This window comes from Macaca thibetana, chromosome 9 (genome assembly GCF_024542745.1).
Source record: "Macaca thibetana thibetana isolate TM-01 chromosome 9, ASM2454274v1, whole genome shotgun sequence".
In the NCBI taxonomy this organism is placed as follows: Eukaryota; Metazoa; Chordata; class Mammalia; order Primates; family Cercopithecidae; genus Macaca; species Macaca thibetana.
Window position 1 is genome coordinate 128,796,639 of NC_065586.1, and position 21,830 is coordinate 128,818,468.

Genomic DNA, 21,830 nt, shown 5'->3' on the forward strand with positions numbered 1-21,830 from the left:
TGATCCAGGGAAGGGGAAGGAAAGGCAAACGCGTTTATGATGAGGAAGCTCATCTGCCTTAGGGCTCCAGCCCTGCCCTGGAGCTCGCCGCCTCCTCACCTGCCTGGGGGTGAGACAGGCCTGATGAAGTGAGAGGGGGCGAGATTGGTTTTCTGAGGGCACCGGGCCCTTCGTGCTCCGCTAAATCACGGGCTGTCTGCTCAGCGGGCAGGTAATGACCTGCTCCCCGGCCCCAGCACCTGCAGCCCCGCGGGACGCGATGATGTGCGGCTGGGGCTGCAGTGAAGGTGAAACTGTCGTATCGATCTTTTTAGCACTAAAATATGAGCCACTTTACTCCGCTCCCCGCTGCTGTGATGTGAAAAATAATAACTCGGATCCAAATTAAAAATATTGATCTCTGGAAGGTGTTGAAAGTAAATAAACACCTTCCGAAGTTTTCGGGTCAGCCGAGAAATGGTATTCAGCAATAAATGTGTCAGAGTCCAGGGTTCTTGATCTGTTTTTTCTTTGAATTGATTTTTCATTATTTACTTCCTAAAAGTGTTGGAATTCGGTCCTCCACTGTTAAATCCCAGTGTTTGGGCAAATTATTTCTTTGGGGCTTATGAGGTGCTCCTAATCCACTCCCTTATTGATTGATTGATTTTTGACTCAATAAGCTTGCTTTATTTAGGACTTCCATCATAATTTTTTGTACATTTAGGCTTGACTTTTTTATTTCCTTCTAACAGATGAGCTGACATTGGGCTATCAAATGGGTGGGAAAACAATTGCCACGAGGTTAATTTCATGGCTGACTCCGTGCGTTCTAAGGAGACGGGGGTGTTTCCTGGCAGCAGGCTGTGCCTTGGGGTGCAGCCTTGACACATGTCGATCTGTTTACACACAGGGCTGAGTCCGTTGACCCCGGGGGTGCTCATGGGTGCCCAGGCGTCTGCAAGCTGCCCGCAGCTGGGCAGTCTCTGGGCAGAGACGCTCTAGGCCCCCTGGGCTCCAGGGAGGCTGGGTTGTATGTCTCTTGAGAAGCTTTGCTTTCAGAAGGAAAGCTTCTGAAAGCTCGGTGGTCACCAAGACCACCGAGACCGCCAGACCTACCAAGGCCGCCGAGACCGCCAGACCTACCAAGGCCGCCGAGACCGCCAGATCTACCAAGACCGCCAAGACCGCCAGATCTACCAAGGCTGCCGGCTGCTCCACGTGTCTCCACGCGCCCGGCAGGAGAGTGGAAGGGACGGGGCCTGGGGCAGCTCGAAAAAACAGGCGCCGCCAGCATCTGCGTTTCCTCGTGGGTACTCAACAGGTTGCCTGGGAAACTCCTCCTGCCATCACCTGGAGTCAGCTGCTGTCCACAATGGAAACTGCCAGCCACCGAGACTGCCGACCTGGGCCCTGGGGATGAGCAGCCCAGGAGACGAAGATGTCCAGGCGGGTCCCCGGCTCTGCAGGCACCACTCCCCACGCCAGTGTCCTCCACACCTCTGGGCAGACCTGGCTGTGCCCCTGTAGGTGCCGGGCAGACTCACATGCACAGGGGTTCGGATTGAGGCCTGGGGCTGAGGAAGCAGGAAGTCCTCTCCGGAGCTGCAGCACTGAGAAAGGCACCGTGTCAAAAGCAGCCTTGGAAGGGTCCAGAACTGGAGAGGTGGAGAGCTGCCGTCAGCCCGTAGCTCTGGGGCTGGTCCTGGTCCATCTGGCCATGGGACCATGGGCAGAGGGGTTCCCCACCTCTGGGTGAGGCGGGAGTGGTGGGCAGTGCTGGCCGTGAGGCCCATGTGGGTGCATCTGGACTCGGGTCTGGAGGCACTGCTGTCTAAGCTGAGGCTTGAAGGATGACCATGCCCAGGTCATGCAGTGTTCCTTCTCAGCGAGCAGTTCCCACAGGAGGGCAGTCCGTCCATTCAGCCTGCCCTGATCCCGCTGCCGCACGTCCACGGGTATTCTGCGCACACCCACCGTCCCCTGCGGAGGAGACCTCTGCACGCAGGCCCACAGTGAGGGCCGGATCGGGAGGACAACCCACTTGACAGGCAGTGACCTTGCCTGGCACTGACCGGGGCCTCCTCCCCAGCACTGTCCCGAGTCGGGTCTGCACAGCTTCGTGGCTGCCTGCCCTGGGAGATGGAGCATGGAGAAGACCAGTGCCTCATCACACAGCCAGACGCGCACAGCAGGATCCAGCACTGTCAGCTGGGCTCCAGAAACCTGATGACATGAAGCCTGCAGCTCCTGACACATGACATGTGACGTACAACACGTGACACGCGGCATACTCCCTGTGACATGGCACGTGACACATGACACAACACATTCCTGCGTTCCACTGATGACACGTGACACACGGCTCGTTCCTGCCCTCCACTAACACATGACACACGGCACGTTCCTGTCCTCCGCCGACACGTGACACACGGCATGTTCCCATGTCCACCAGTGTGTGACACACAGCACGTTATAATGATGTAAATACTGATTATTGATTTAAGTGAAAATATCGTATTGAGAGAGTGGGGGTGAGAGATGGAGTGTGTGTGTGATATTGAGTGAAGGGGAAAGATAGTAGAAAGTAGTTAAATCCTCTTCTTCCACCATGGAAAAATTAAAAAGTCAATGTTGAAAACTGGAAAATCAAGAAGTAGCAATATAAGCTTTAGAGGTATGGAGATAAATACCAAAAGAAAACAATTAAAAGAAAATAATTGCCTCTGGAAACTAGAAGACTGAAGTAGACAGGAGCTACTGTTTTCATAGTATGCCTTGCAGAACTCATGTGTCTGTGTGTGTGTTTAAAAAACAAAATTCAAGGAAACTTCTTAGAAGAGACTCCTTCTGTTGTTGGTGACATCAAACAAGACCTGCAGGAGGAGGTGGCACCAACGAGGAGGTGGCACCAACAAGAAGGTGGTGTGTTGGTTTGTGGTCTGGTGCAGTGAGACACCTGTGTGAGCAACAGGTGGGAGTGGCTCTGGTGTCTGAGCAAAGGCTGTCTGGATGCCGTTCGTTTTGAGAGAAGAGCCTAGAATCTTGACTGTCCTTTGAGTGTCAGGTAAAGAAATCTGAATGTGATGAGGCGGTCACTGGGGACCATTACAGAGTTTAGGGAGAGAGGTGAGGCAATCAGAGCCGGGGGAAGATGGGGAAGGGACAAGTATGTTGTTTCAAATGCAGAGTCCTGTGAGATCTACCTTTTAAATTCGTACTGAAGTAAATGCACAGAGAGGACCAGAAGTGGTGATCCATGTTGGTGCACATTTATTTTTTTGACTCTGATTCCTTCTCTTTAAGCCCAAACCGTCCAGGGCAGTGTCCCATACTGAGCACTAAAGATAAGTAGGGTGAAACCCAGGAGGGAGGAAAACCAGATCCTTGCACCTTGGCCAAGACGAGGATGCTGAACGGAGCACAGCCCATCCTGGAATGAAGCCTGCATCTCTCCCTTGCACAGTGCCCCACCCACAATCCAGCCAGCTGCAGGCTCCCACCTCTTTGTGATGTGGTTTCAAAGACACAATCCAATGCCACGTGTAAATTGTTTGATGCTTGAGATCAGCTTTACTGAATTGCCTACATTGAAAGTAATGAGGACAATACCTCCTTCAGGAAGAAAAAATAGGCAAAATGAAGTGCTTTCATGAATAGTCAGAAGGTGTTACTAACATAAACTACTTAGCTTTCGTCTTCAAAATCTCTATGTAGTTAGTGGCTTGTAAGCTGTCAACTTGTAAATGATGCAGTTGGAAATTGAAATGTCAATAACATTTCCATTTATTATAGCATCAAAAATATGACATATTTAGGAATAAATTAGGTCAAGATGTGTAAGACCTCTATGCTGAGAACTACGATATATTGCTCAGAGAAATTAAATAAGTTCTAGATAAATGGAGAAATATACTATGTTCATGGATCAGAAGACTCAATATTGTTAAGATGTCATTTCTCCCCAAATTAATGTAAAGATTCAGTACATTACGAATCAAAATCTGTGCAGACTTTTTTTTGGTAGAAATTAAGCTGGTTCTAAAATGTCTATGTAAGTATAAAGGAGTTAGAATGGGCCGAAGGAACTTTGAACATGAATAAAGACGGAGTCCTTATACTACCTGATTAAGACTCCTTATAAATCTCGATAATTAAATCAGTGTAGTATTGGCATAAAACCAGATAAACAGATCACAGAACATTATGGAGAGTCGAGAAAGTGGCCCACCAGTGATCTTTGTCAGAGGTATCAGTGGGCTTCCACAGTGAGTGAATGATCTTTTCAACAAATGGTGCTGTAGCAATTAGGGGGCCGTTTGCAAAAAATTCACTTCAACTGTTACTTGAAACCATATAAAAATTTAACTTGAACTGGTCATAGACCTAGCCTAAGAGCTAGAACTATGCAACTTCCACAAGATCACATAGGACTTCTTTCTTTAAATATGACTCCAAAAGCAGAAACCACTGTAAGAGGAAACCAGTCAGTTGGACCTGTGAAGACTGACCGTATCAGGTGCTGGTGAGGCTGTGGCAGCCCTGAGCCCTCGTGTTAGTGGTGGAAATGTAAAATCGCAGAACCACGTGGGAAAACATGGAGGTCTTTAAAAAAAAAAAAATCGTTAAAAATACACACACCGTATGACCCAGCCATTTCCCTCCTCGGCATTTACTTAAGAGAAATGAAAGCACATTCCACACAAAGACTGAATGTTCATAGCAGCTTTATTCAGAATAGCCAAAACCTGTCAACAGCCCAGATAGCCCCAGCAGGTGAGTGGGAACAGGAGGGGCCTGTCTGTGTACACCGCGGCGGGTCAGTTGTCGCAGTAATTATGGTGGGCAAAAGAATCCAGACCAAAAAGTACATTCTTTATGATTTCATGTATATTATATTCTTAAAAATGCAAACGAGTCTGTAATGACAGAACACAGATAGTGGTTTCCCGGGGAAGGGGTTGGGGTGGAGGCTGGAGGGATTCTCATGAGCCTTAAAGGGAAGCCAGGTCAAACCCCGGCTGGGAGAACGGTAGATCCCTGCACCTTGGCTGAGATGAGGATGCTGGACAGAAGGCAGCTCTCCCTTCCACACTGCCCAGCCCCCCGCTCTCCAGCCTGGCCTCTCTCTGCTCCCACCCCTTCATGCTGTGGTTTAGCAAACACAAGCCAGAGCCAAGGGTAAATTGTGTCAAGGGGTGAAGGGACCCAGGGGACCTTCTGGAGCGACGGGCGTGTTTGTCTTCTGATTGCGGTGATGGTTTCGCGGTGTAGATGTGTCAGGATTCATCCAGTTACACTTCACGTGGGTGTGGTTCTGTCAGTGCCATTTACATGTATCTTAGCACTCTAGAAGGAAAATCTAGTCTTGTGTGGATGTCTTATGAGTGGACAAACTGCGGATGATTAATTGAAAAGGGAAGTACTTCCGTCAGCAGCTGGCCCCGTGAGCGGACTGTGCACATCCCTGTGTGTGTCTTACACGGAAGGAAACTTGGCATGTCGCGGGAAATAACGGCAGAGTGTCAGTAGTTTTCCGTTTTACATACACATATGCGTATGTCATATAAAATTGAAAAGACTTTCTTCTCACTAAATCTTACTTTATTTTGACACAGGATGTCACTCTGTTGCCCCGGCTGGAGTGCAGTAGTACATTCGTGGCTTACTGCCTTGAACTCCTGGGCTCAAGTGATCCTGTGACCTCAGCCTCCCAAGTAGCTGAGGATACAGGTGTGCACCACCACGCTTGGCTAAAAAAAAAATTGTTTTTAGAGACTGGGTGTCACCGTGTTGCCCAGGCAGGTCTCCAACTCCTGGTCTCAAGTGATCCTCCTGCCTCGGCCTCTCAAAGTGCTGGGATTACAGGTGTGAGCCACCGTGCCCGGCCAAAAAGATTCTTTAGGTTCAGTAAGGCTTTATTGATTTTGAATGTAACATTATTCCCACTCAGTGAGTGATTTTGGTCGACGTTCACCTGTACTTTCTCTGCACTCTGAGCTGGCAAGTGCCACCTTCTGGCTTCTGGCTGGGGTTGGTTTGCAGTGGAGTCTGTGCCTATGGCAGCTGTCTACGTGGCTTTGAGTCGTTATACTTTCCTTGCCTTTTGGGGAGCCCACGTCACAGATCCCTGGTGCTCTGTGAGCAGATTCGCCCCTGGGGATGAAGTCATCTTGCTCCTCTGAGCTGTGAGCAGGGCAGGGCCGCACTCACCTCATCCCTCCCCCGCTCTCCCCGGGTGGGAAATCCGTAACAGGCTCTTTGGCAAAGGCTGGGCCAAGGTGCCTCGTGGGCGGCCAATTCATCAGGCGGCCGACAGGCGTGATCGAGTGCCATGTCACACGCAGCCCGGGAAACAAACACGCCGCACGAAAGGTATTGGCGAACAAACTGAAAAATTGTAAAGCTCTTAAGGACTTTCATGCTTGTTAGCATTTTTTGACAGAAAATCACTGAAGCAGTGAACATAAAGAAATAGCTGTGGTTGATTCACAGTTTAGCTTGTTGTTCTGTTCATTTGGCCTCAGGTGACATTTCACTTCCGGAGCCCTGTGAGCTGCTCCTTGCTCTGCCTGGATTTCTTTCCTGTGCGAATTCTTGCGGGCCCCTCGGCTGTGCTCACCCAAGCACGGCCTCCCTGGAGATGGGTTTTATGATTTTGAAGGAGACCAAAGGAGACTGAATGAACAGATATTTTCTCCAAAGCCCATCGGGTTTGGCTTCAGGTGCTGTGAGCCGTGTGGACATTTCTAGGCTTAATCCACAGAGTGAATGTGAGCCTTTATGTCACAACCTGCCCAGGACCCTGCCGTGTGCCTGGAAGGCACCTGACCTGCTCTTGAGGCTTCACTGCCTGACGTCCCAAAGGGAACATCGTGCAGATGGTCGTCTGCACAGACCTCCCCTGTTGCCCTGTGCATTTGTGTGATGAGTTGGAGTGTGGCACACTGGTGTGTGGGGGTGCCTGGGCCTCTGAGTGCAGCCTCTCACAGCCACATCTGCCGGGTCAGCCGCAGCCCAGAGCTGAGCACAGAAGTGGGGGTGACTGTCATGAGTGCAGCTTGCCATTTGGCTTAGCACCTGCTAGAAGTGCTGTGTGCTCTTCTTTGAAAACCACCCATCCGTCCGTCCCGAGGAGGGTGAGAGGTGCGATGTTTTCCTGGGAAAAGGTGGCTCCCGTCCTGACCAGACATCCCTGTCAGGGCAGCGTTTGGTGCATCGCAGCTGCGCGCGTAGAGATGCATCCTGCTGTCTTAAGTATTGGAGTCCCCAACGCAGGAGCCCGTCAGTTAGTGGCCAGGGGCCAGTTTTGTTGAGCAGGCTCTGGCTGACTTTCCGTGAACCTCCGGTACCCACCTGTGCAGTTGGCGGGCCCAGTGCAGGGCGGTGCCCTCCAGTGAGATGGTCGGCGTCCTCTCCACCCTCTCCAGGGAGACCGTCGGCGTCCTCTCCACCCTGGCCTCCTGATGGCTGCAGCTCAGCGTTCATTCTGCACGATGTTCACTCCCCACGTGGTTTCAGGTGTCTGGCATAGAATCATCGCTTTTCTACTTAGTCATCCTCTTTTTTGAGTTTATGTCCGTTAGATTTGCCCCCATTCAGGTCATGCTGTCTCAGTTTGCAACCTTAAACAGAGTCTGTTTGCATGAATGGGATGCAGACACCTCGTCAGAAGGAATTTGCACGCGGCCTGTCCCTTCGGGCTGTGGCCCTGTCTTCCAGCCAGTGCTGGTCAAGGGTCCTCCCCCCTCAGCAGGCTCGTCAGGGGTGGCTTGGGTTTTCCCTTTGCAGCTGAGGAGTTGAGCAGTCAGGGGCTGCCCCTGCCTGCCCAGAACTTTCCTGAAGTTGTGGCCTGGTGGCACCCCGCCTGTGCAGGGCAGGTCCCTTGAGGCCAAGCCTTGTTGTGCATGAGGGGCCCCCCGAGACTGAAGGAAATGAAGCTGGAGCTGCAGAGACCGTGCCCACCTGAGGCCTTCCCTCGCCTTTGTAGACACACCTGTGTTTCCGAAGAAGGGGACGGACAGAACTCTTCACTTCCATCCCGAGAGCGCACCCCGCAGCGGCCACGGCTAACCTGTGGCCTTGAGAACATAGGAAAGCCCCCTCTTAGATTCACAGAAACGCCCTTCCTAGGAGTAAACAGATTCTGTGTTTTTCCTCTTGATTCTGTGTCGCTAACTGTTAATTATGACAAGGAAAAGTGGTGTAAGAGTCAGGGTATTTGTTTCATTGTGTAATTTATTCCCTGGTTAAAAGGGAAGAATGGGCTGGGTGCGGTGGTTTACACCTATAATCCCAGCACTTTGGGAGGCCGAGGCAGGTGAACTACTTGAGCTCAGGAGTTCAAGACCAGCCTGGCCAACATGGTGAAACCCCATCTGTACTGAAAATCGAAAAATTAGCCGGATGCAATGGCATGTACCTGTAGTCGCAGCTACTTGGGAGGTTGAGGCTGGAGGATCTCTTGAACCTGGGAGGTGGAGGTAGCAGTGAGCCAAGATGATACCACTGCACTGCAGCGTGGTCAACAGAGCAAGATCCTGTCTTAAAAACAAAACAAAACAAAACAAAAAACAAAAGGAAGAATGATATAACCACATTAGTCCTTGACCACGTCTGCCTTAAAACTGAGTTGCGGTGCGCCTGCTTTTACTCACCGCTTCCTCCCATGTCGTGGCTGTTGTGATGCATCCCTCCTTCCTCACTGTGATTCATCGAGGAGCTTGGGAGGTGATTCATAGTCAGGGATACCTGTGTTTAAACCGGCAGAGAGGGAGAGGCACTGGACACGTTACTCCGTGTTTTCACTGGTTTTAAATCTGATTCCTGCCGGCTGGGAACTTGAGGAACTGTGAAGTCGTCATAGGCAGTAGAGAGGTAACGGGTAAGGGCCTTTCAAGCGTGCAGTGAAGAGACACCAGCTGTACAGCTCCCTCCTCTATGGAAAAGGTGGAATTTAGACAGTTAAAGTATTAAAGTATGCATCACTGGGTTTGAGAACAGCCACGGAAAAACCCGTCGGATCACCCGAAACCCGTGGCCCCGTGACGCACCCTCCCGAGGCTGCCGTCTTTGCAGTGGGGCTCTTTTCCTTCTGGAGTGCAGCAGCGCCTGGAATTGTCTGGGAAGACCCTGAAGGATGGCCCACTCCAAGCCGAAACATCTTTCAAACGGAAATTGTTACACTGGGCTCTTCATCTTGAAATTAATGTTTGGTTGTCAATTTTTATTGCTGACCTAATGGATGAAGTCCAGCAATTGCAGCTGTCCCCTTAAAGCGGCTCCCAGTGTGTGCTGTGCAGACCTTCTCGGCAGGCTGCCCACCCCCTCGTCCGTACGTGGACTTGGGTAGAGAAGGATACCTGTGCATTGAGAGCTCGTTGGAGAGGCTTGAGTCATAATGTGTACTCAGTGTTCTGGGAATCACAGGAGGGTAAAGGTGATTTTTTAAAAAGTTCTTTTCATTAATTCCTCTCACCCCCAACCCCCTCCGCCTCCTAGGACAAAAAAATGGTGGGGTCCTGCTGGATGCCACTTTCCAAGCCGGGGCCAGACCTGCCGGTGTTGAGCAAGAAGGAGGTTTCATCTGAGGCTGGCTGAGTTTTATACATCTATTTATGAGATCCAATAATGTAATGATGTGCTTGTCTAATAAATGCTGCTGTACAAGCTCAGGACAGCAGACGTTTCCAGTATGCCCAGATTGTCTAAGCCGCAGCCCCTTTTGGTTGGAGCTCGGCTATATAATAAATGTCGGCTGTTCTTCCAACCATCGTAATTATTTAAAGGGGTTTCAAAAGAGAGAGAACAAATCAAATCAAGCCATTACTATTGAAGCTCGTTCTGGAGTTAAGTGTGTTTTTAAAACTGTGGGCCTTGTGCAGAGGCTCCTCCCAGTTTTCATCTATTATCACAATAATTGAGTTTGTAGCTGGAATTAAATTTATCAAATTGCATTATCCTCTTTAGAAATTGGATAGGCATGCTGGCAGGGGGAGGCAGAAGTTAATCCGCTTTCCTGAAGCCTCCAGTGGCCCTGCACAGCGGGGCTGAGGAGGCCCTGACAGCTCCCTGTCACCCCGGACACGATGTAATTTCTCCTCAATCCCTTGTGCAAATAATGACATTTGAATCGAGCATTAACAGGCTTAATTACTTTAAAATTGTCATTTTAATTTACACTGATATAGTATTGATCATACAAGCAGAGATTAAGCTGTTCAGTGGAGCAGATGATGGGGAATTAAACATTAAAGGGTCCTCAGGGGGCCGCGTGCGCTGCCCGGCGCGAGCCGGAAGAGGGATGATATTTCTCCGTAATGAACTGGCGGCATGCGGGGACATGAATCTTGGGCTCTTGGAAAAGGGGAAATAATGGGGTTTGGGAGGCATTTGCAGGTTATTCATTCGCTGCCATGCACCAATTCTCCAGTGATTCATCCGCCTCACCAACATTTATTTATCCAGCAAATTCCGGAGCTTTGACCTTTTTGCTAAGTACATTGAACATAAGTTGGAGTGGAGATTTTTCAAGTGTAACTTTTACAAGTATTTGTTATTTTTTCTTATTCCTAGGCAACATCAAACAAAGTTATTCAGTTTTTTGAGTGTACTCGAGTCTGCCAGCCTTGCAGTGTTGGTGTGGTGGTGAGGGACTAAGGGGCTCCTACAGCCCAGCCCCACACTTGACTTTTGAAAATTCCAAAGACGGATCCCAGGCTTAGCTGCCACTGATCCTTTCTTAGGTGAAATGACATGAGAGCCTCACATTCCTGCCATGGGCTGATGGTCTCGGCCTCGTTTCAGTTGAGGCTTTCTGGTGATGGTTACGGGGCAGTTACGCCCCGTAACTTATCGATGCTGCTAGTTGGAAAAAATACGGAAATGAAACAGAACATGGGTTTTTCAGAAGCACGTTTGACGGACCTTCCTCTGGCGAAAATCAGAGCACTTCAAATCCTATAACCACAAACTGTTTCGCTTTTCAGAGGTTATGTAATATAAAGTTAAGTGACTGATTTTATAGTTCAGTAGGGAGTGATGAAATTCTTGATCACTATCCATAATGGCTCTATTTTAAACAGTGGGCTAGAGATTTAATTAAAGCATGATCAGGGAAATGAAAAAATGTTGATATTTCTCCTCAAGTTAAACATGAATTTGCACAGGGAGCATTAGAAGGGCTTATCATTCCTCCTGACATTTTTGTTCTTTTCCGTAGGATTTAAAAGCTCGCGGCCCACTTCACCCCTCTCTGAACAGCTCAGGGGGCTTCTGCCCCTGTTGACTGTGCCCTGGTTTTGGTCCATTTCTGTGGCTTTCTTTAAAAACTGCCGAGCTCCGTCGGCATGGCCACCGCTGCTGGCGTTTATTGAGTGTGCACTGCTTGTGGGGCTTTGTTCTAAAACCTGGGGATCATTTCCCCTCTTTATCGTCAGGGCGCCGGAGACACAGGAAGGTTAACAGCCGGTGAGGCCGGGCGCGGTGGCGCACGCCTGTAATCCCAGCACTTTGGGAGGCCGAGGCAGGTGGATCACGAGGTCAGGAGATCAAGACCATCCTGGCTAACACGGTGAAACCCCGTCTCTACTAAAAATACATAAAAATTAGCCGGGCGTGGTGGCAGCGCCTGTAGTCCCAGCTACTTGGGAGGCTGAGACAGGAGAATGGCGTGAACCTGGGAGGTGGAGCTTGCAGCGAGCTGAGATCGCGCCACTGCACTCCAGCCTGGGCGACAGAGCGAGACTCTATCTCTAAATAAATAAGTAAATAAATAAATAAAAAGCTGGTGAGTAGCACCAGCTGGTGTGGAGCTGGGAAGTAGCCCTGTGAGTGCCAGGTGCCGCCGGGCCGGGCCCTCCCCATGAGGTGGGTTCCCTGCTGCCCTCTGGCCTGCTCTGAGGGGCACGGTGTAGGCTCCTGTTCTTAACCTCGAGGCTTTCTATGTAGCATGTCCTCACGGGACCACTCAACGAGAAGGAGCAGGGAGTGGGGTGGAGGAGTGGTGAGTGACAAGGCAGAAACAGCTGCTCGAGGAGGTCCTGTGTTCTCCTGGGGAGACACACAGGAATGTGAAATGTCTCCGTCAGCGACATTTCAGCCTGGCTCAGCCGCGTCCTTGAAAGTGGTGGCTGCTTCTTTCATAGGCTTGCAGACACCATCCATGTGTCCTTAGTCTGACAGTTACTTGGTCAAGCTTGGAGGATATGGGGCCTGCCTGTGCATGCCCCACAGGCAGAGAGGGCAGGCACGGTCCGCGCTGGACTCTGGATGTGAGGCTCGCAGTGACATGTGGGTAGATGCCATTGGGGTTGGCGTGAGCGTGGACCTGGGTTTCTAGAAGGGCATTGTTCCCGTGTCCCTCTCCCCGCTGTGGCCTTGCTGGGCCCCCAGGGACCCAGGACCCACTGGTGACTGCTGCCTCTCTCTCCTCAAGGCGCAGCCCTGCACGGCGCTTCTAGCCCTCTGAGGTCTTCCTTTTGTCCAAACTCTTATCTTTTCCTGGGTCCCCAGGATCACTAACCTCTTCGCAGAAAATCCCTCTGCAGCCACCGGCCCCACACCCCCAGCCCCCATGCCCTCACCCCACACGTTCTCAGCCCCCATGTTCTCAGCTTCCAAGCCCTCAACCCCACACCCTCAGCTTCCACACCCTTAACCCCTATACCCCCAGCCACACACCTTCAGCTCCCAGGTTCTCAGCCCCACGTCCTCAGCTTCCAAGCCTCAATCCCACACCCTCAGTCCCCAAATCCTCAGCTTCCAATCCCTCAACCGCATGTCCTGAAACCCACGCCCTCAGCCTCCACCCCCCAGACCCTACACCCTCTAACTGTGCACTCCCAGAACCCACACCTGACCCCACACCCCCAGACCCTACATCCTCCGCACACTCCCAGAACCCACACCTGACCCCACACCCCAGACCCTACATCCTCCGCACACTCCCAGAACCCACACCTGACCCCACCCCCCAGACCCTACATCCTCCGCACACTCCCAGAACCCACACCTGACCCCACCCCCCAGACCCTACACCCTCTAACTGTGCACTCCCAGAACCCACACCTGACCCCACACCCCCAACCCCATCCCCCAGCCCCCATCTTCAGCCTCTCCTCTTCTCTGCTGGAGTCCCCAGCCCCTGGCCTGCTTGCTTCTCAGCATAGCCCTGGTCCAGAAGCAGGAGGACACTGTCAGCCCCTCCTTGCTGGGGGGGAGAGTGGTTGGGGCACACCTGTCCCCTGCCCCTCCGCTGCCCACAGCACAGCTAACTCTCCCATCATGCCTGCGTGCATCCCCGTGGCCTTCTGGGAGGTCCCAAGGGGGAGCCTGTCTTCTCCCCAGAGCACCCAGTCTCCCTTTGTGCCAGGTCACCTCCGTGAGCAAACAGGCAGGCATTTCCCTGTAGGGGAGAAGCCTCCCTTGACCCTGTATCTCCCCAGCCCCGTGTCCTAAAAAACTGATTTCTTGGCAGTGTCTTTCGTTTTCTTTTTTTTAAGGAAAATGATGGATATTCATGTGGCCAGGACAGCGGTGCCAAAGTGGAGAAAGTGCAAACAGCAGTGACGGCTTGACGGGCGTCACTTTTCCTTGGTCTTTGTCAGTCAGGTCTGATTTATAACAGGGCCATTAGTGGGAGATAGCTTTCTTTGGATGTCTTTTCCCGTAAGGGTTGCTCACGGTTTGGCCTCAGTAAAGGTAAGGAGAAGGTCTCTCTTTCACATTGTTGGAAGTGCCAGGTGGCCCGCTCCCTCCAGCGTGCAGCATGGGCATGTGGGCATGCCTCCATCTGCCGGGAGCATCCCTGTCTTTCCCTTCTGATTGGGACAGTGGGTCACACTGGTGGCCAGTGGGCAGCTGGGGCCCCTGGAGCCATGGCCCTCCCTGGGCCCAAGGAAGGTGCAGCTGACTTAGGAGTGAAGAGTTCAAACATGGGCTGCAGCGAGGCTTGTGCCCTCCCTGCTCCGGACTCCGCCCTCCGTGCTTTGGACTCCAGCCTCCCTCGTTTGGACTCTGCCCTCCATGCTTTGGACTCTGCCCTCCGTGCTTTAGCTACCACCCTCTCTGCTTCGGACTCCGCCCTCCCTGCTCTGGACTCCGCTCTCCTGCTTCAGACTTTGCCTTCTCTGCTTCGGCGTCCACCTCCTTGCTCTGGAAGAACGCAACCTTCTTGGCTGGCACAGCCCTTCGTGCCATGCCTATTGATCCCATCATCAGCCAAGGACGTGTTGGGGCCATATTCTGTGGCTCCTCTGGCATGGGAAAGTGCTGACAGGAAGTAGCACCCGCACCTCCTGGAATAGCAGTTGGCACAGGAGCTTCCTGACACTGTTTCACGTGCCTTACGTGTGTCACCCATGCAGGGATCGGAACAGTCCTACGAAGTAGGCACTGTTATTGCCTTCCCTGTGTCATGGATAGAGATGTTGAGGTACAGAGAGGTTCAGGGACTACCTGGAAGAGGCCGATGTGGGATTTGAACTTGTTTCTGGCCTCAGAGCCTGCAGGCTCAACCAGAGTGCTCTACTCTGAGAAGGGGACAGTGCAGGAAAGGCCAGCTTCAGCCAGGGTGGTGGTGGGAGTGATGCTCAGGGTGGACAGCATTGATTAGAGGTGACTGTTGTCCAATATTCAGCTAAACTGTAGCTTTTAAAGCTTGAGGTCAGGATTAGTTCGAGGTCAGAATTCAGTAGTGCCTTTCCCAAGGATGTGGAGAGAGAACTACATTTTGTTAAGTGGCTCTTGTTGAGCATTGTGATCTATACATGTTGTTTGGTTTATTCCTTCATGTAGAAAGATTTCGAGCACGACTGCCTCATTTTTCCTTTTTTTCATTTTTCTCCTTTCTCTGGTCAACATTAAGTTTTAGGTCATGCCTGTGTCATTCAGCAGTTGAACAGATAAAGTAGCCCCATTTTTAAAAGGTGGAACAGAGGCTTTAGTGATATTGTATATTTGCCCAAATCACACAGCTAGAAACTGCAGAGATGCAAACTGAATTAATGAGCTACAGATAGGCTAGGAGAAAATATTGAAAGACCGTGTGGAGAGACCAGCCCCGGGTAGGAAGGGGAGTCAGGGAAGGCGTTGGCATGTGGAAGGTATGGGGTCCAACACACGTGTAACTGAAGCCTAGAGAGAATGCAGAGAGGGAGAGGAAGTCGTTTTTGAAGAGATGAGAAATCACTGTTTTCCGGACTTAGGAAAGACTTTGTATTAGTCTGTTTTCACACTGCTGATAAAGACATACCTGAGACCGGAGGAATTTACAAAAGAAAGAGGTTTAATATGGACTTACAATTCCATGTGGCTGGCAGAAGGCAAGGAGAAGCAAGTCCCGTCTCACATGGATGGCAGCAGGCAAAGAGAGAGCTTGTGCAGGGAAACGCCCCCTTATAAAACCATCAGATCTCACGAGACCCACCCACCACCATGAGAACACCGTGGGCAAGACCTGCCCCCATGATCCCGTTACTTCCCACAGGGCCCCTCCCACAACACGTGGGCTTCAAGACGAGATTCGGGTGGGGACACAGCCAAACCGTATCATTCCACCTGGCCCCTCCCGGATCTCATGTCCTCACATTTCAAAACCAATCCCCAACCCAAATACTATTTCATAAAGTTAACAACACTTAAATGCTGATGTGAAGTGAATAAATCTTATGTCACGTGATAAAGGAAAAGGAAATAAAATGAAGGTATTTTCTTAGTACAAGTGTATACATGCGCAAACGTGTTTTTAGCAAAATAAGAAGGAAATACTCATGACAATTACAGTCCTCATTTCTGCAGCTGGTCACGTGGTCATAGCTGGTATTGATGACTGCCTTCTCCTGCCCATTCTGTATTCCCTTTGCCTTCAGCATCACCTCAGCAGGTTATGGTTTTTTTTCCTGGTGGAATGTCCCAAACCTTCATTCCTGAGGGCCATTTGTAGTCCTGCCTGGATTGGGCTGTTGTAGTTTCCCATTGACCTTAATCACGGCATGGTACTACTATGAGACGCCTTAATGGATCTCCTGGATTTCAGGTGTATTCTTCCTTAGTCTCGTTGTAGAGTAGTAGACTGATTTCATCTTGATACACCAGGCCAATCACCCCAACAGTGTAACTCCCTTCTTAGCCTGTTGACATAAAGGTAGGAGGAGCCCAGAGTATCCAGGTGACAATCTGAACTTCCAGTTTAACGGGATTGTTGTTGTGTCTTGTAGTGGCAGTGTTCCTCCCTCTGGAACTGAGACCTCTAGGCCAGCCGAACGTAATGTTGCAGGAACAGGAAGCAAAACTTTTGCTAGTGGATCATTAGGGGTGATGGTGAGTGGTGCCACTTCCACTTCCATCCCTTGATTCCTGGACCCATGAATCCTGGCTATGGGAGAAACAGGACGATATATTGGACGCTGATTCAGAGCATACACAGCCTTCTGGAGAACTTGGAGAACTTCGCCCCAGCCCTGCAAAGTATTGTCACCTAGTTAGTGTTGTAATTGTGACTTTAAAAGGCCATTCCACTGTTCTGTCAATCCAGCTGCTTCAGGATGATGGGGAACATGATATGACCAGTGAATTCCATGAGCATGGGCCCACAGCCACACTTCTTTAGCCATAAAGTGAGTGCCTTGGTCAGAGGCAGTGCTGTGTGGAATACCATGATGGTGGATAAGGCATTCTGTGAGTCCGTGGATGGTAGTCTTGGCAGAAGCATTGCATGCAGGATAGGCAAACCCATATCCAAAGTAAGTGTCTATTCCAGTGAGGACCAACCTCTGCTCTTTCCATGATGGAAGAGGTCCAATATAATCAACCTGCCACCAGGTAGCTGGCTGATCACTCCAAGGAATGGTGCCGTATCAGGAACTCAGTGTTGGTCTCTGCTGCTGGCAGATGGGGCACTCAGCAGTGGCTGTAGCCAGGTCAGCCTTGGTGAGTGGAAGCTCATGTTGCTGAGCCCATGGGTAACGTCCATCCCTGCCACGATGGCCACTTCGTTCATGGACCTATTGGACAATGACAGAGGTGTTTGGGAAAGATGCTGAATGATGTCCACAGAAGGAGGTGAAGGGGGTCATCCTAACTACTTGATGATTTAAATGTTCCTCTGCTGAGGTCACCCATTGGTGAGCGCTCGCATGGGATACAAATATCTTCACGGTTTTCGACCACTCAAAGTCAAACCATTGACTACAGCCTATGAATCAGTATATAATCACACATCTGGCCATTTTTCCTTCCATGCAAAGTGTATATTCAAGTGTACTGCTCTTAGTTCTGCCCACTGGGAAAATTTCCCTTCTCTGCTGTCCTTCATAGATGCCCTAGAAAGGGGCTGCAGTGCTGCAGCTGTCCACTTTTGGGTGGTGCCTGCATGTTGCGTAGAACCATCCATGAACCAGGCCCTCGTCTTCTCTTTTTCTGTCAACTGATCATAGGGAACTCCCCATGAGGCCATCGGTACAGGCTGTGGGGAGAGAAGGCAGGTGGCGGGAGTGGAGACCATGCACATTTGAGCCACATCGTCATGTAACTTACTTGTGCCTTCAGGACTTAAGCCAATCACGTATATGCCACTTCCATTTGATGACGGAATGCTGCTGTGCACGACCTACTTTATGCGAGAGGGGTCAGAAAGCACCCAGTCCATGACACGCAGTTCAGGTCACATGGTGACTTGGTGACCTCTAGTCAAACGCTCAGTATCCAGCAAATCTCAGTAACAGGCCAAGAGCTTACTCTCAAAAGGAGAGTCGTTATCTGCAGAAGATGGCAGGGCCTCTCTCCAAAATCCTAGAGGCCTGCGCTGTGATTCACCTATGGGGGCCTGCCAAAGGCTCCAAACCCTCTCTATCTGCCACAGACACCTCAAGTGCCACTGGATCTGCTGGGTCATATGGCCCAGTGTCAGAGCAGCTGGCACAGCAGCCTGGACCTGTCTCAGAGCCTGCTCCTCTTCTGGGCCCCCTCAGTCCTCCATACCCAAAATCCAGAAGGTTGGGAATCCCAATGAGTCCCTAGCAGCATCAAAAAAATAAAAACTCATACCCAGTCAGATTATAACAAATCGAGAAAATGGTAGAGAGCATGGGGGTGTGCTGCAGTCACACCAACGGGCCACCTTCCTGTTCCTGCAGAAACGGCAACCGCAGGGGACGGCGCAGCCGCGTCTTCTGTGTCCTGGAGGAAATGTCAGCATAGGGTCTCACCCAGCAAAACATCTGTTAAGATTGAAGGGGAAATAGACATTTTAACTCAAATGGAAGACAGTAAGTACTTCAAGCGGAGAGCGAATGATCTCAGATGAAGTCTAAGAGATGAGAAAGGAATGAGACGCCAAGGCAGTGGGGGAAGCGGGCAAATGGCCGTGAGCGTTGGGTGTGTAAACCGAGGCACCTCCTGCAGTTTAAAATGCCGAGAGAAGTGCAGTTCAGCACAGGGGTGGGTGCGCGTGGAGTGAGCATTCCAGGGGCCTTGCCGTGCCTGGGAGAATGAAGGTAACGGACTCCCACGCGGAGAGTTGGGACCCTGGTCAGGGTTTGGAGGGAGTGCGTGCCCTTGGAATACCACTGTTTTAGCATTTCTGGGGACCAGAAACTAAGTTAAATTATTTGAAACAGAAGTAGATGGCCATTTCCCAATATAGTGGACATTTAAAACTCAATTAAGGCTTTTGAGTAGCGGTTTATATGCCCTGAGCTTTTGTACTGGCAGAAGGTATTTTGTAAACAGCTTGTGTTCAGTGTTGGCCATCTCTTAAAGTGCATTTTACTTTAATTATTCTATATCCGTAATGCACATAAGCAGTTTCACCAGAACATGTATACATGAAATGTAATTGAAAAGCTAATGATTTTTAGAAGACAAAAGATAAGACTCAGAGCCATTTTAATTAGGATGCAAACTCCTTACATAATTTAATTGGCATAAAAGTTTATTGATTTACTTTTATAATCATTTATACATAGAAAAATATAACTTAATAAATTTCATAATTAAAACTAGTTATTTTAAGACATATTTTTCTTCATTGAAATTTTCAATTTGTGAAATATTTATTATTCAAAAAATAGCATCTGTGTTGCAAATGAATCTCATTTTGAGAGGAAAATCTCTAGGTGGTACAGGTTTAAAATGACTCGTGTGCACCCACAGGGAAACTCGGTTCCTCGCACAGCCTTGTTTTTCATAAGACCTGCGGAAAGGCTCTAGGGCATCACGTCTCCTGTGGCCGAGGCTGCTGTCTGGCACACCGCGAATTCTGGGCTGGGACCTTTCCACCTGTCTCCCCACCCTCCAGATGAAAGAGGCACGGGGAGTTTACTTGCTTTTCCTTTTTGTCTGGCATCAACTCGTGAAATATATTACATCAGACAAAAGTCAATAGAGATTTCCCTTTTGAAAAGCAAGGCCAGGATAATGTGCCGAACACAAGCAGGTGACTGTGTGGGACAGGGCTGCCCAAACCGCCACTGGCCTACAGACTGCTCTTCTGGCCAGTCCGCTCCCTGCGCCCCTGATGAGATGGCAGCCTTGGGCACCTGTGGCTGCTCCCTTCTCCTGACTCCGCTCCAAGGTGCCACGTGCCCAAGGTCCCGTCCTAGCCCCTGACCAGCCCCTCCTGTTTCCCCTGTGGTTCCTTGCCCCACTGACTGCTGGCTCTCACCTGCTCCTGTCTCTCCCCACTAGTAGCCCCAGTCCAGTGCTTGACCCTGCCCTTTTCTCTGGCTCCAGCTCCTCCTTGGCAAGGTGAGTCTGTCCCAGCTTTGAGGCCCATCCACATGGTGACCCTCAGTGTCACCCATGCATCTGTCCTGAACTGCAGACCCACAGGTTTTCACATGGTGGCCCCCAGTGTCACCCAGGCATCTGTCCTGAGCGGCAGACCCACAGATTTCCACGTGGTGACCCCCTGTGTCAGCCAGGCATTTGTCCTGAGTGGCAGACCCACAGGTTTTCACGTGGTGGCCCCCTGTGTCATGCGGGCATCTGTCCTGAACAGCAGACCTAGGTTCAGTCACCTTTGATGCCTCCCTCCCTGTTTCAGCCTCCGCAGGTCCATGGCTGGACGCTGTCTCCTCAGAGCCCGTCCCAGATCACATCCGTCCCGGAGGTCCTGTGGATGCTGCCTGGGTGCAGAGCTGAGCCTGCCCACTGGGGTTCCTCTGTCATGGCCTCCTCGCCATGCCGCCGTCTTGGGCTCTGGCCATCTGGTCACTCATGTATCTTATGTGTCTGAGAACATATGTGGCACAGAGAAAGGAGAAAGTGCTGGGCGCGTTTTTGTGGAATGTGAGTGGTGACTGAATTCTCTCAGAAAGGGTGGGTGTCCTTAGACTGGCCGATGACTTTGTCCCCCAGTGTGACAGAGAGCCTAGCACCAGTCGCAGGCGAGAAGCCAGAACTGCTGGTCACCTCGCTGCCCTCAGATGTACCCCCTTTGGAGAAACCCACTGCAGGCTGTTTTACAGGCTGTCTCGTTCCATTTCAGTTGCTCCTCACCATGGTAATAGGAAATGTTAACGCGTGCACTCGTCTGGTGGAATTTATCGTGGCTGGTGAGGGCGATTACGCGGCTGTTGTGTGGTCTGTTTACCCTCATGTCAGCATGACTGGTGTTCCACCCTGGCAGATGAAGCCCCGGTCTTTCCTGGGCTGCCTAATTGGGGACACTACATCCAGGAGCTGTGACAGGGTTCAGCACCCCACGTGCAGAACGCTGGCTTCCATGGGGCACGCTTTATAAAATGCTCTTTAATTCAGGAACAAAATATCATTAGCTTTGTAAGTGGATGAATACAATGGACAACCAATTTAATTAACCTCTAGCGTCGGCTGTCGGACAGGAGGCAGAATGAGATTACGTGTGCATCTCTCCCGCCGGCAGCCAGCCCGGAGAGGGGCTCAGCGAGAGGTCAGACAGGGGGACACCTTGGTGCCGTCATCCCGTGTTTGGCCCCAGGAGCTGAAATTGGAAAGTCAGTGCTTTGTGAATAAGTCAGCTCTCATTTTGAGATGGTCACGGAGCTCCTCGGAAAGCGGACGGTCACAGCCCCTGCATGCTGCGTGGGGGTGGCTGGCACGGGGGGAAGTGGGCAGTAGTGAGGACGCCGCCTTGTCCAGTTGGGTCGGCTGCCCATGAGTTCATTATACAGGAAAAGATCAATGAAGCTCTACATTGATTTAAACAAAAGCTTTGTTTCATTTATTATTGTTTATAATCTAATGAATGTTATCTTAACTTTGATTTATTACTCAATCTGTTAAATTGTTTTAAAACCAGGTGTCTTGGGACTTGCTTTTGTGATAGGGTTAAATGTGTGACTTTTGCGAGTGCGTTCAGCTTCTCGGGAGCACCGTGAGCCTGTGCTTTGGGTTGTGCTTTGAAACTTGAGCTGAGGGTTCTGTCTGGCGTTCCTGAGCTGCTGCTGCTCAGCTGGGCACCCAGAGGGTGTGGTGCGTCTCTCATTGCCCAGGAGCCGTGGAATTCCTGCCTGCCCTGACCTGGGCATTGTGGTGGAGGACTCAGAGGTGCCCAGGCCACATGCCTGCCCTCAGGGGTTTTCCTTCCCTAAAATAATTCAGATGAGGAAACCGGTGAGTACTGGAATGTGCAGCGCCTTGAAGGGAAGGCTGGGGACTGGGGCTGCCACGCCTCTGCCCGGAGCAGGCAATCAAGAGGACTGCTTGGAGGAGGCTGCATTTACACAGAGACCTGAAGCAGCAGGGGGTTCATGTGAGAAGCTGGAAAGGGGGGAGGCCGCAGAAGTACCCTCCTGACAGAAGGGCGCGGTCTCCTCAGGCCCAGATGGCCAGTGGGGCTGGAGCTCCGTCAGCTGGGTGTGTGAGGGCCA

The 21,830-nt window shown here is 50.9% G+C and overlaps 1 protein-coding gene across 3 annotated transcripts in view; it reads left to right on the forward strand.

Annotated features, from left to right (window-relative positions):
• The window catches only part of INPP5A (inositol polyphosphate-5-phosphatase A), a 195,294-nt gene that overhangs the window by 73,232 nt on the left and 100,232 nt on the right, over positions 1-21,830 (forward strand). The gene's annotated exons all lie outside the window — the stretch shown is intronic.